Source organism: Typopeltis vanoorti, chromosome 11, assembly GCF_054136105.1.
Source record: "Typopeltis vanoorti isolate ZY-2024b chromosome 11, IOZ_Tvanoo_1.0, whole genome shotgun sequence".
Taxonomy (NCBI): Eukaryota; Metazoa; Arthropoda; class Arachnida; order Uropygi; family Thelyphonidae; genus Typopeltis; species Typopeltis vanoorti.
Genome location: NC_143559.1, coordinates 16,124,387 through 16,137,702, shown reverse-complemented (window position 1 = coordinate 16,137,702; position 13,316 = coordinate 16,124,387). Strand labels below are relative to the sequence as shown.

At 34.3% G+C, this 13,316-nt stretch overlaps 1 protein-coding gene across 6 annotated transcripts in view; it reads left to right on the top strand.

The window, feature by feature from the left end:
* LOC150101326 (tau-tubulin kinase homolog Asator-like) overlaps nucleotides 1-13,316 on the top strand; it is a 324,567-nt gene that overhangs the window by 41,853 nt on the left and 269,398 nt on the right. Inside the window, exon 1 of one of the 6 annotated variants that reach the window (XM_090400437.1) lies at nucleotides 12,300-12,328. The exons of the other annotated variants lie outside the window; for them this stretch is intronic. The gene's annotated coding sequence lies outside the window, so the exon portion shown is untranslated. Of the gene's footprint in view, nucleotides 1-12,299; nucleotides 12,329-13,316 lie in introns of those variants that run through there. 6 annotated transcript variants of the gene reach the window in all.

Sequence of the window (13,316 nt, the reverse complement as noted above, 5' to 3'; positions counted from 1 at the left end):
TCCCCTGGGTATGATAACATTCCGGCTGAGCTGCTGAAAGCTTTGACTGGCAATAATAACAACTATTTAATGAAATCCATTCAGGACATCTGTAAAACAATACAATTTCCTGAATATTTTACATCTATCTGCATACCAATTCCAAAGAAAAATAATGCACAAAATTGCAATGATTACAGAACTGTGAGGCTAATATCCTATGTATCTAAAATTATTTTAATCATTATTAACAAACAAATTGAAAGAGCCTTAAGCGGTGAATTGAGTGAACAACAGAAAGGCTTCAGAAGAGGAATGGGAACCATTAATGCTATCCTGGAACTAAAAATACTGATAGAAAGATCACTTGAAAGAAATAGGAACATTTACATATGCTTCATAGACTTTCAGAAGGATTTTCACCTGGTGAAACATAATACAATGTTGAATATATTAGATAAATTAGACATAGAAGATCATGTACTTAAGATTATAAAAATAATTTACACGAAACAGAAAATGCAGCTGTTTAACGATGAGACTTATGTAGTGAAAATAAAAAGAGGGGTTAGACAAGGTTGTATCCTTTCACCAAATCTATTTAATATCTATAGTGAGACAGTGATGAAAAAGACTGAAAAACAAACAATAGGATTTAATATCAATGGTATAAAATACAACAATCTTAGATATGCTGATGATACCATTCTAATAGCAGAAAACAGAACAAATTAATCAAATTACTGCAGCTACTAATTGAAGAAGGTGAATAATTTGGATTAGATATAAATGCAAAAAAGACCAAATTTATGAAAATCTCAAAAGAAAGCAGATCCGAGCCAGAGATATTCATAAACAATATGAAAAAATTGAACATACAACAGAATACAAATATTTAGGCACCTACTTTACTACAGATGGAAAGCAAGATAAAGAAATAAAAATAAGAACAGCCCTAGCTAAAGATGCATTCTGGAAAAATAAAGATCTGCTCAGAAGTTCTGTGAGTATCGAGCCAAAGAAAAGAATGAAAAGAACATTAGTGTGGCCAATTTTCACATATGGAAGTGAGACCTGGATATTCAAGAAGAGAGTAAGGCAACAGATAATGGCCTTTGAAATGTAGTGCTATAGGAGAACTCTGAAAATCCCATGGACTGAACATGTGGCAAATACAGATGTCCTACAGAGAATGAGAACACAGAGATCTTTATTACAGGAAATGATCCAGAGAAATATGAGATTGGCAGGACATGTACTGAGAGGCTCAGCAGGACAAAGGATATTAACCGTTTTAGAAGGAAAAATTATGAGAAAAGGATCAAGAGACAAAAAACGACGAAGGACATGGCTTGAAGATATAAGGTCATGGATATGATCATATGGCTATGCTGAAACAAAAAGGAAATTCACCAACAGAGAGAACTGGAAGCACATGGTACTGTATCCTCTCACTGAAGGAGCTACATGAAGAAGTCATTACAAGACATATATAAAATAATAGTATAATGATTATGACAACTCAAAAAAAATAATAATATGAAGAATATTTTATTATATTAATATTTACAAATATCCAAATTAAACCGAAATTAAATTTTATTTGAATAAATCAAATATTTATATATTTGTACATTCTAATAAATTTACAGAGCCTCCTATTAGTTTGAAATTTTTTGTGTTTGTGTTGAAATAAAATATCTCTATTTTTTGGGGAGGCGGGGGGGGAGTGTCTATATTTTGGGGAATTTTTTAAATGTGACTGAAAATATTTTGGGGGGAAATGATAATATTTTCGGGTTAAAAATATTATAATATACTTGCATAATATAATTATAGTAATTTAATTTCAGTATTTTATTTTTTTTCCCGACACTTGACAACGTTTATTATTAACCAGCCTGCCAAACTTTGGACTCAAAGATTGTGAGCATACGACCTTCATTATGGCACAAAAGGTTGGCGTCGGTTAATCTTGATCTGTGGGCTGTTTTGTTACCTTACATACATGAGAATAATTGTTCACATTAATAGGTGCTTCCAAAATAACATAGAATATTTGTTGCAAACTTTTTTATTTTGGTATATTTTTGACCTAAATAACTGTATATTTTTAGTACACCAACTTCTTGTTATTTCGCTTTTATAATGTAATCATTTTGGAAATCAATAAGTTCCATTTGAATACAAATAGGAGCTTTTTCGAAATTAAAGGAAAAAGGATCTGTAAAAAGCGAAAGAACTACTTGCTCCTTAAAATCTTTAAATCGCCTATCAAATTCTTCTTTTATCTTTTCTAGTTTGGGACAATATTGAGAAAAGATAAAACTGAATCTTATTGTTCGACTGTTCACACATAGGAAAGTAATTTAGAATATTATCTTTTAAATGATTTTGAAACAAAACTAAACTTACATCTAAAATTTGCAGTGCATCCAACATGTGTGTTATTAACTGATCTTTCCCATGAAGTTTGACATTTAAATCATTCAAATATCCTGTAATATCAACTAAGAATGTTAGATCTTGTACCCATGTCTGATCATTAAGAAATGCAACATCATGATTTTTCATTTCTAGGAACAATTTGATCTCCACTAAAAGTAAAAAAAGCTTTTTAGAATCTTATGACAAGATAACCAACGAATCTCTGTGTAATAATGTAGCCCTTCAAATTCAGTCTCCAAGTCTTTTAGAAATTGTGCAAACTGGCGGTGATTGAGGCCTCTGGATCGGATGAAGTTCACAGTATTTGTCACAGGCGTGAGTACGCTGCTCATTTCCAATACTTTGGAGCACAGGACCTGCTGATGAATAATGCAGTAGAAAGATTGCAGTTTTGGAATGTCTGGATACATTTCCTTTAACTTTGCTACAAGTCTTGACACAAAACCTTTATATTTGCCTGTCACTGCTGGAGCACCATCTGTTGTCACTGCTATGAGCCTGTTCAGAGGAAGTTGGTATTTTTCCAAAATGCCCCACACGGCGTCAAAAATGTCTATCCCTGTAGTGGTTCGATGGATGGGAATCATTTTCAAGAACTCTTCAGTAATGTTCATATTGTCATCGCAAGCCCGAAGAAACACAGCAACTTGAGCCACATCGTGAATATCGAAACTTTCTTCAAGTGCAATTGAAAAACACTGTACGTTTGAGAATATTTCTTGCAACTGGTCACGAAATCAGATTATATGTCATTTCGGTCAACTGGTCAGATCATCTGCCATTTCGGTTATTCTTTCGATCACAGTATTTCTGGACAAAGAAATATCGCGAAATATTTGACATTTTTGGGACATACGTTTTCGACTGCTTTTATCATACACTCCTTAACCAAGGAACCGTTACTAAAAGGTTTGGAATGTTTCGCCAATAAATAGCTGATTTCATAATTGGCTGTCACTGCTGATTAAGTATCTTTTATAATTTTTGAAAATACTTGTTGTTGACTTTGAAGTGAATTCTTCATACTTTTTTATTTTTCTTCTCTCAGTTTACCCTCAAAGCGTGAATATTGTTCTTGGTGAATTTTATCGTAGTGCCTTTCTATATTATATTCTTTGTGACACTAATTGTTTCGTTACAAATAATGCACACAATTTTGTCCTCTGTTTCAGTGCAGAAATAATTCAATTCCCATTTTTCTTGAAATTTTCTCCTGTCATCAGCAATTTTTATTTTTCTTGTTGGCTTGGAAAGCGACATTGCCTCGGTGAATAAATATATTATTAATATTATTAACAATTTTTAAATGTTTGAATAAAAACAAAAAAAAAACAGGGGAAAATGCTGGTCTTGAAATTCATGCTTGCTCTTGTTACCATTCAGGGAGTTAGAGGTGTGATTGAAGTCTGATTAGCAGAATAATGAATTACTGACCATTTAAAACTATATATTTAGAAATTTATGTACATTCAATCATACAAACACAACATTTATTTTACAAATGATATTCTATCTTTTTTTCCAATTTAGCTACTACCTGAATACAAATTCTACCCTACTGTTCTTCTTTATGAACTGGTCAATAACATCGTCATAAAAAGTTCGTTGTAACTTAATTTTCCCAAGCAACATTGCACACTTGTAAAGGCTGGCTGAAGCTCACTGGCTAGAGCACAGGTTCCGAAAGTGGGCGGTACCTCCCCCCAGGGGTCGCTGAAGCCTTCTAGGGGATATAGTATAGTAGGATCAGAAGCATTTGGGGGAGTTCAGGCGGTCTAGGGGTTGGTGGCTCTTTATAGAAGAAATTAATAATATATATTTAAAAATTAATTATTTTTGATTTTGGGATTAGATAATAATTTAAAATTTAAATACTGAATTTTAATTCATCTTATGCCAGTCTTACACGATCAATTTTTTTTATCAATTTTCTATTTTAATTATTTAATCATTTGAAAATTTACCATGACAGATAGAAATAGATGTCAATTTTCTATGTCAGTGAGAAAATTGAACGTGTCATACAGGATATTTTAACTTCTATTTTTTATATACTTAAAAAATTTATTAATTTTTTGCTATTGTAATAATTGTTCGTGCCATGCAGGCTTTAGTCTATCCACGCAGCAGACGAGTCTTAACTAGTAGTATGTCGGTCAACTATTACGTAGGTAATTTACTCAATTCAGCATGTTTTGACAGGAATATGGGTGCTTGCAGTGACTTGTTCAAAGCACGAGTACGATGGTATCGCAAACATGTCAATGAATGCAAGTCGATTCGGGCTAGATTTCAAATCTATAAATACTAGTGGTTTAGGAATAAGTTTCATTACTTTTTGTGTGCTTTGCCAACAATCGTCAGTCGAAAGTGTGATAGATAAGTGGAGTGATACAAAGTGTAAATTAAATCTTTTATTTTGTGAATATTTTTGCAAATTTTATTACTTCATTATGTCTGAATATAAGAAGAAATATCGACAGTACAGTATTGAGTATTTGAAATATGGTTTTATTCAAACTGTTATAATGCGGGGGCGTTACAAAATTTATGTCTTGCAAAGTGGGCGGTGGCCCGAAAAAGTTTGGCAACCTATGGGCTAGAACTATGTTGACTGCGTATGGCCTGGGTTTAAGCAACAGAGTGAGACGACTTGAAATGGCTATGCGCGCGCATGAAATCACAGTGCTGCTGCGAGGACCTGGAAGCTCCTACAACCACGCAAGCGAGGTAGCTTTGACTAGATGAGCAAGCATCAGCCTTCGATACACAACGCAAAGCTCAATTATTGCCACGCAAGCTTAAGACGTCTTCTGTCTACAAAAATAAAAGCCTAAATGGGATGCCTATAAATGCATGCATTTATTAACAAATAAATATTACTACTTTCTCAATTAATGCGCTTGCACAGCAAGCATGGAGAATTCGCCCCTGCACAAAACTGTATAAAAAAATTGTATAATATCTATATTATATTTTCTGCCTATATATGTAATATCTCTTTATCTTTACTCTCTTTTATCTTTATTCTATTCCTAGTTCTTTATAACTTGACTCTAATGCGCTTTTTCTCTCTTATCCTTTCTCACCTATTCTACTGAGTACTATGTTTATCAACCTTCCGTATTTACTAGTCGAATGCCTATGAATACTGAAAATTTATTTGTCAGACTGCTTCACCAATATATATTTAATTGGCATAGGACTAAATAAAACTTCCAGTAGATTTTCCTCTCTCTCACGAGCGAAGTTTCTTTTAGCAATGTTTACTTTAACAGTCGTTGTTCGTAACTGAACTGCGTTTTTATTGCCTTAAATTATTTCCCGCTCACGTCCGATTTATTTAAGAACAGTGCAGTTGTAAAATAAAGATCAGACAGCAATCTTCTAACAAATAATTAAAACACATTTATTTACATATTATACATGAATTAAACAATAGGAAGATTGCTTTCTCTATCCATTTAAAAAAATCTTTAGCATAAATTAGAACCTTTTTACTTTAACACTAATTAACTTCTTTAACTCACAATCTTATTTATTCTCTGCTTACAAAATTCAACTTATTAAACTTCTAGTTTACTTGCAAAGAGGTTAGAGTTATTTTTACAAATTTCACATCAATTTACAACATGCCAATTGACTCTCTTAAGGACACTTCTTATCACTATTATAAAAAAAAAAGAAATTAAACGTCCTTTTTATAACAACTATATAGAGGGAATATACAAAAGTGTGTAACTTACGAAGGCTGTGTATCGCACATTCAGTCAAACGTCTTTCACTAAAAGTTCTATGGCAATTCTTTCATCTCAGATCTCGAGCTTCCTTCAGGAAATTTGGCTTCAGTTGTATCTCATCGGAAAAACAGCGGGCTGTAAACGAGACCTGTGGTACTCATACAGCTCCGGAAAAATGTTGTTCTTCCACTGCAAAAAGAAAAACTTCTGAGCGAAGCTGCTTCGGGTAATTTACATCGCCTTTTCTCCTCTGCTTTGGCTCACCGAAAATGCCTGGACGACTGCCGTCTCAAGTAGCTTGAACTCCCACCTCTAAGAAACTGTAATTGCCGCCAACTGTCAACCGGGATCCCTGTCTGGCCTGGAAGGTATCTTTCTTTTGTTCATCTTTCTCATACATAAAAAAAAAATCATAAACAACCTTTCTTATGCCATCATGTGGAGCTATTACAAAGTTCAGGCGGCAAAACATTGCCTTGTTTTTTAACACTCTGAAATATTCTTATTAAAGGAGTACAGTTAACTTTCAAAGGGTTATTTACAAAAATATCTAGTACAAAATATACAGAGATAATAATAATAATAATAAACAAGTTATATTTACAACATTCTCATGGGACTTGACCTCTGTAAAAAAAAAAAATCGATGTAAAGCGCTTTGGTATTTTTAAGCTACATCGAGATTTTATAATACTATTCCAAATAAAAATAAAAAATAATAATAAAAGAGATTCTCTCGCTGCTAGATTTTCGTTGAATCGTGATCAGCACACTGATTTCAAAGATCACTGATTGACTGTAGCAGGCAATTATAAACTCATATCTGGATTCACATGAGTATGTATGCTGCGCGTCACGTGAACAGCTGGTAGCCAATAGAATTCAACTTTTTCAGCACGCTACCAGCAGCGTGCTATAAATTAACAATGAAAGCATAAACATAGTTTACGATTGATTAGGATCGGATCTAACATTGCGATATACATTTTTATTACTGCAATTATATTATAGTAGGTCGTTGCATCCATACTGTAACAATAAACGTCGTATGAAAACGAATAAATCGATACTCTATTTACTCGAATATAACTCGCACTTTTTCCTCCAAAATTTAAGCTAAAAAATCATGGTGCGAGATATATGTGGAGATATTTAGAAACTAAAGTTTTCAGAAAAAAAAACTGAAAATGGGGATGGCTTACCAAGAATCTCCTCTTCGTTAGCGCTACTTCCGGCCTCGAGAGCGGTTTCCTTGTGTGCATTGTCAAAGTTATCTATCCAAATAGCATCATCTTCTTTCCCATTATTCCTAGCAGAAATTACAAGTAATTTACAAGATTTTAGATACGTAATGAACACTCTTTTCTGTCCAACTAATTTTCATCATCTTTCTCCAGCACCAAATTTCAAATGCCTCCAACTTTTTCATGACTTGTTTTGTTAGAGTCCAGGCCTCACAACCATATAATGCAATGCTCCATATGTATGTTTTCACTAGCCTTTTTTTTTGGATGCTAAGTCCTTTACTGGTAAAAATGTTTCTTCTGTTATAGAATGCTTTTTTGACTAGGATCATTCGTGCTTTAATATCTGATTGGTTTCTTCCATCTTCTGTGATAAGACTTCCAAGATAAAATTAGTTGGACAGAAAAGAAAAGTAATGAAGTTCTGAATATAGTTCATGAAAAGCGGTCATTAATGAAACACATCAATAAGAGAAGAAAAAGCCTAATTAGACACCATTTGAGGCATGGGGTACTGATTACAAAAATAATGGAGGGGACTGTAGAAGGAAAGACGCTACGAGGCAGACCAAGAATTTCATAGATAAATAACATAATGATGCTAACTGGCGCTAAGAGTTATAAAGAGATAAAAAGGAAGTCACAAGACAGGATGTTGTGATGTGCTGCTATATTTACCAATTTTCGGATTGATGCACCAAAGAAGAAGAGAATGAACACTCTTCTAGAATGTCTGAGAAATGAAAGCAGAACGTGAAATAGACAGCAATGGTAGGCCAATAGAGATAGAACAGCTATGAAGATGTGGACATGACTGGTGCGGTATTAACAAAAGATCGCATTACCAAATCACAAAGTCAAGTCGACAATTTTGAGCTGAAACGCTAATTCTCTTCAACCAAATTCCATAATATATGAAACTGTCATAACGACATTCGCTCTATATGTCTTAGTTTTAACACGTTTACGAATTTTATTGCAGCTTTGTGTTTTAGTTAGATACTGTGTTTGCCGGTGCAACATATGGTTTTGCTTGAGTCTAAACAGCATGGTTCATGTGGGAGGGGACATGTGATTCATTAGCTAATGCCGTTTTATACCAGTTGTCTCTAATCGCACTAAAGAAATATATTGCACATGTTGAGAAATATATTAAACCGACAGCAAATGTCTCTGTATTTTATTCAGTGGTACAATAAAACTACTTCCTTTTCTTGCATCTGCAGTATAGTGGCAGTTGGGGAAGGTGTGTTGTTTACCATGGGGAGCAAGTTATCATCCTGACTTGATGTATATGCAAAACTTTTTAATTTCTTTTTTCATAAACTAAACTCAGGGTACAGGGGTGTGAGTCATATTCGAGGTCGAGTTATATTCGAGTAAATACGGTATTTCTGCTTTATTATAATAAGCAACCATCCTTTTTTTAATCTTTCCTTGAGGCGTCGTGGGCCGCAAGAAATTACTTTGGGGGCTGCCCGTAGGCCGCTAGTTTGACACCCCTACTCTAAATATTTGCCATATGTAAGAAATGTCACAAGAATATGTAATATCATAAACTCTAGTATGTTTGTAGAAAGAGTTTTGGTTCTTAAATTAACGTAAAAAAAGCTTGTATAGTCACACTGTGTCATGAAATTTTATAAGACTGGCGATTTTGAGAGAAAGTCTACTAATAGAAGGGATGGAAACTAAGGTTCCATAGAGAATGTTGAGAATTTGTTGTGGAGCAGGAGTGGAAAATGATATTCTTTGTACCATTTTCTTAGAACATCTATTATCAGGAGTAGTTGAAATAATAACTGTAATTCATCTTTCATTTTTTTTCTTTCCTTTTTGTAATACAGAACGCCATTTTCTCGAGTGTACGTATAATACCTAATTTTTGTGATATATGATGCATTGAGAAGGAATGCAGGTAATGTATGAGTGAGCTTACTGTATACACTAAGAGAGAAGCCTCCTGCTTTTTTTAAATTAAAAAATATAGGAACGGTAATTGTTCTTCATTTTCAAGTTCCAAAGTGAATTTAATGTCATGATGAAAAGAGTTGCTGGATAAAAAAAAAAATCGTGCAACTCAGCAATAGTGTATTTCCAGACAATAAATAGGTCGTCTACGTATCTCTAGCAAACTGAAGGCTTCTGATTTGTAAATGTGAGGAAATACTTTTCAAAGTTTTCCATGGAACCCTTTGTCTCCTTCATGTGCTGGTTTATTCATGGAAATATGCATTTCTTTAAATCTACTTATACACTTCTTCTCATCTACAAATCAAAACCCTTCACTTTGGAATACGTAGATGTACTTATTATCTGGAAATACAATATTCTTGAATTGCACGATTTTCTTTCAGCTACCAACTTTTTCCGTCATGAAATTAAATTCACTTTGGAACTTCAAAATGAGGACAATCACCCTTCCCGGATAGTTTAATTTCAAAAAAGGGAAAAAAAAGCAGAAGAAGGCTTCTCTGTTAGTGTATACTCTAAGCCCACTCATGAAGAACGTTACCTACATTCCTCCTCATTGCAGGCATGTAGAAACATGATACTTGCAAGACAGCCCAACTGTTGTAGGTGAAATGGGCTGCAAGAAGGGAACTGAAAGAGAAGAGGAGTTTTGATAGGATGCGATGTTTCCTGTCTATTTGTTTGGCAAATAATTGACAAATTGGTGCATCCCAGGTCAACAACTTGCAGTAATCCCACATTACCTAAACTTACATTGCAGCGTCGTTTTTAATGGTGCAAAGAGTGTACTTGGGATGGAAGCTTGGAAAACTGTGTAATGGAGCGTCGAACCATGCTGCACCCTCCACCGAGCAAATGGACGGGAGTGCAGATGTCCGGTGAACGCCTCTTGCAAATGTCCGTAACGCCAGCTATGAAAGTCGGAGGTGGCGATATCATGGTATAGTTTGGTCCTGTTTTTTCTGGCATGGCCTCGGACCACTGTTTGTAGTGTCATGAACATTGAACTCCAGGAAGAATCTGGATGTTCTGGAAAATGCAATGCTTCCTACTTTGTGACGTTTCTACAAAACTGACCATTGTCTCTTTCAGCAAGATAATGCATGATATCATAAGGCTGCTGCTGTAACTTCGTAGTTTGTGGACATCAACATAACCAATAATTGACTGGTCTCCACTGAGCTCTGATCTCAACCCTATTGAACATCTGTAGGATGAACTGGACATCGGGCGAGGGAAGGGACGTTTCCCCAGAACAGTCCGATTTTTAAAATAAAAACCTGGTTCTCACAGGATGCCGAAAAAAGCTTGATGGACAAATCCTTTTGAATATCATACACAACATAGAGTTCCATATCTGAAAGTCCTGTTGTGCATAAATTAAAGACTTTTTAGTGTGGAAAACAAGTTTTCAACACCAACCTAAAAAGTCAAAGTTTCGTATTAACAACATATTACTTAGTATTATAATAACGGAATTAACTCACGTAAAATATTCTTTATTAGTAGAATTTTCGTCTGAGTATCACAGGCAGTACAAGGCTAATTAAACAATAACTGATATATTCACAAACTGCCACCTAATCTAAGGTTAAATTTCCTAAATTTATTTTAAAAAAATTAAATTAAATAAATAAATAAAAATTATATATATATATATATTTATACAATAACAAAGGTTAGGAAAGATTTGCTGATTTATAGAGTACTATCAGAGCCTGTGTAGCTCAGTGGATGTGGCGTTTGCACACCACCGCGCTAGGCCGCACGAAGGAAGTCTTGGTTTCGAGTCTAGTCGGCGACTAGAGGAAATTTTTCTAAGCCTTTTTTCGACCGGTTCCCGAGTTAGTCGATCTCTGGCACGGGCAAGCAGGTTTTTCCTCCCGGAAACTCGGGTTTTTCGTCCTGTAAACTCAAGAAAATCGACCGTAGAACCCACATTATTTCAGACATTAAATATATTGTGTTAGGGTTAGAGACCACGAGATGGCGGCACATTTGAGCCGTCTCTCTTCACTGCGTACCGCTTAATTAGTGATAGCCTTGGGCCATCTGTCTCTGATTGGGTACCAGTGGAGATTGAACTGCCCACTCAGTCTCCAAAAGTTAGATAGGGCTAAATGGCCTCGCCTACTCCCGTATATACGGGAATAAAAAGGCGTTAGCTGATTTTTTTTTTTTAATAGAGTACTATCTCCCACAAGGGGGAAAGATGTAGACCATCGGATCTGTTTAGATTAGCTTAGTGAAGTAACTTTTCACATGTTTCTTTGTAAAGCCGTTCCATGAGGAACCGACTTTTGTGAATGACTTTTGTCTTTTTCCAATGAACTCTATGTCTAGTGTTGATGGTGTGCTCTGCAAGTCCAGACTGTTCAGGTTCAGCGTACTGAATACACGATTTGTGTCATTCTAACCGGAGCAGAACTGATCTTCATGTTTGTCCGAAGTATGATAACCCACAATAGCAGGGAATCTGGTAGACACTTGGATAGCTGAGATGTGGGAGCTTGTCCTTTGGAGACATGACGAATGTAGAGTTTTTTTGATGGGTCGAACGGCAACACAAATATTTAGTGGTTTTAACACTTTAGCTATACGTTCACTAACGCCTTGCACATAGGGAATAGGTATACGCGTTGTTTCTTCTGTATTTGAAGAGGATGCTGCAGCACCGACTACTTAAAGCTCTTTTTATGAAGGAATCTTAAAACCATTGGATAAGATGGAGGAATTAATATATTGTAATTCTTTTTGTAATAGTTCTTCTGAAGAACAAAAGGAGTCGGCTCTATGAACCAGTGTGACTGGGATGGTGATGTGAATCAGCACGGATGTACTGGCCTGTATGAGTCTCCTTCCTATAGACCAGTGGTGTTCAACCTTTTTTACTACGCGAGCTACTTTTCTTAAAAAGTTATTCGGCGATCTACTCTCTTATATGTAAGTTATTCGGCGATCTACTCTTTTATATAGATCACGTTCCCCCAACCTGATATCTGATTATGCTCAAATAAACTAAAAAAAAAATACACAACTAAAAACTTTATTTGTGTATTTAAAAATTTATTTATTACTTTTAATTATTTTCATACAGCAAAAAAAAAATATTGGAATAAAATATTTATTTCTCTATTTTGGAAAACCAAAGTTAGAAAAATCAACAGATTACAAACTACAGGAAGCGCTGGTTGATTAAAAAAAAAAAAAAAGTTAATGTGAAATTTGCATTGTTTGGGCCTCGCAATATTTTCATAGTCAAGTTGATATGAAGAAGTGGCCAATCGCAGACAATCATCCAAATTTTCATTTGTAATTTGGTTTTTTAATTGATTTTTTTTATGACAGTCACATTTGAAAAAGCGTATTCTGAGAAGTATGTCGATCCGAAACGACAGAATTTTTCGCACAGTGTCAGTTAATATTGGGAATTTTTCATGTGCATACTTCCAAATGACTTCATTGTTTATTGAGTTTAAATGTAAATTATTCTGAATGTTTATTATCTCAAGTTCTACTTCAGCTTGGTTTATATCAAACATCCCACAAATTTTATTTGAAATTTCTGTGATGCTCAAGTTTTCTTGAAATGGATTATTGATAAAAGATACAATCATTTCAGTTTTATTAAAATCTTTAAATCTTGAATTTATTTCCTCCTCAACTAATTTATTTCACGAATAAATTATTTTAAACCAAGCGAAGCATTTCTTGAATTTGTTCAAAAAATGTTAATAAATATTGGAGATCTCTAAATTCGCGGTCATTTATATTTTTCTTTAATAAAAGTAAGTATAGTTGGAAAGTTTTTATTGAACTTAACATGTCAATTAAATTTTTATCTCTGCCTTGTAACTCTAAATTTAAATCTTAATTTCGTACAGAAATCTACTAAAAATGATAAGTGTAGCAACTATCTTTTATCACTCAA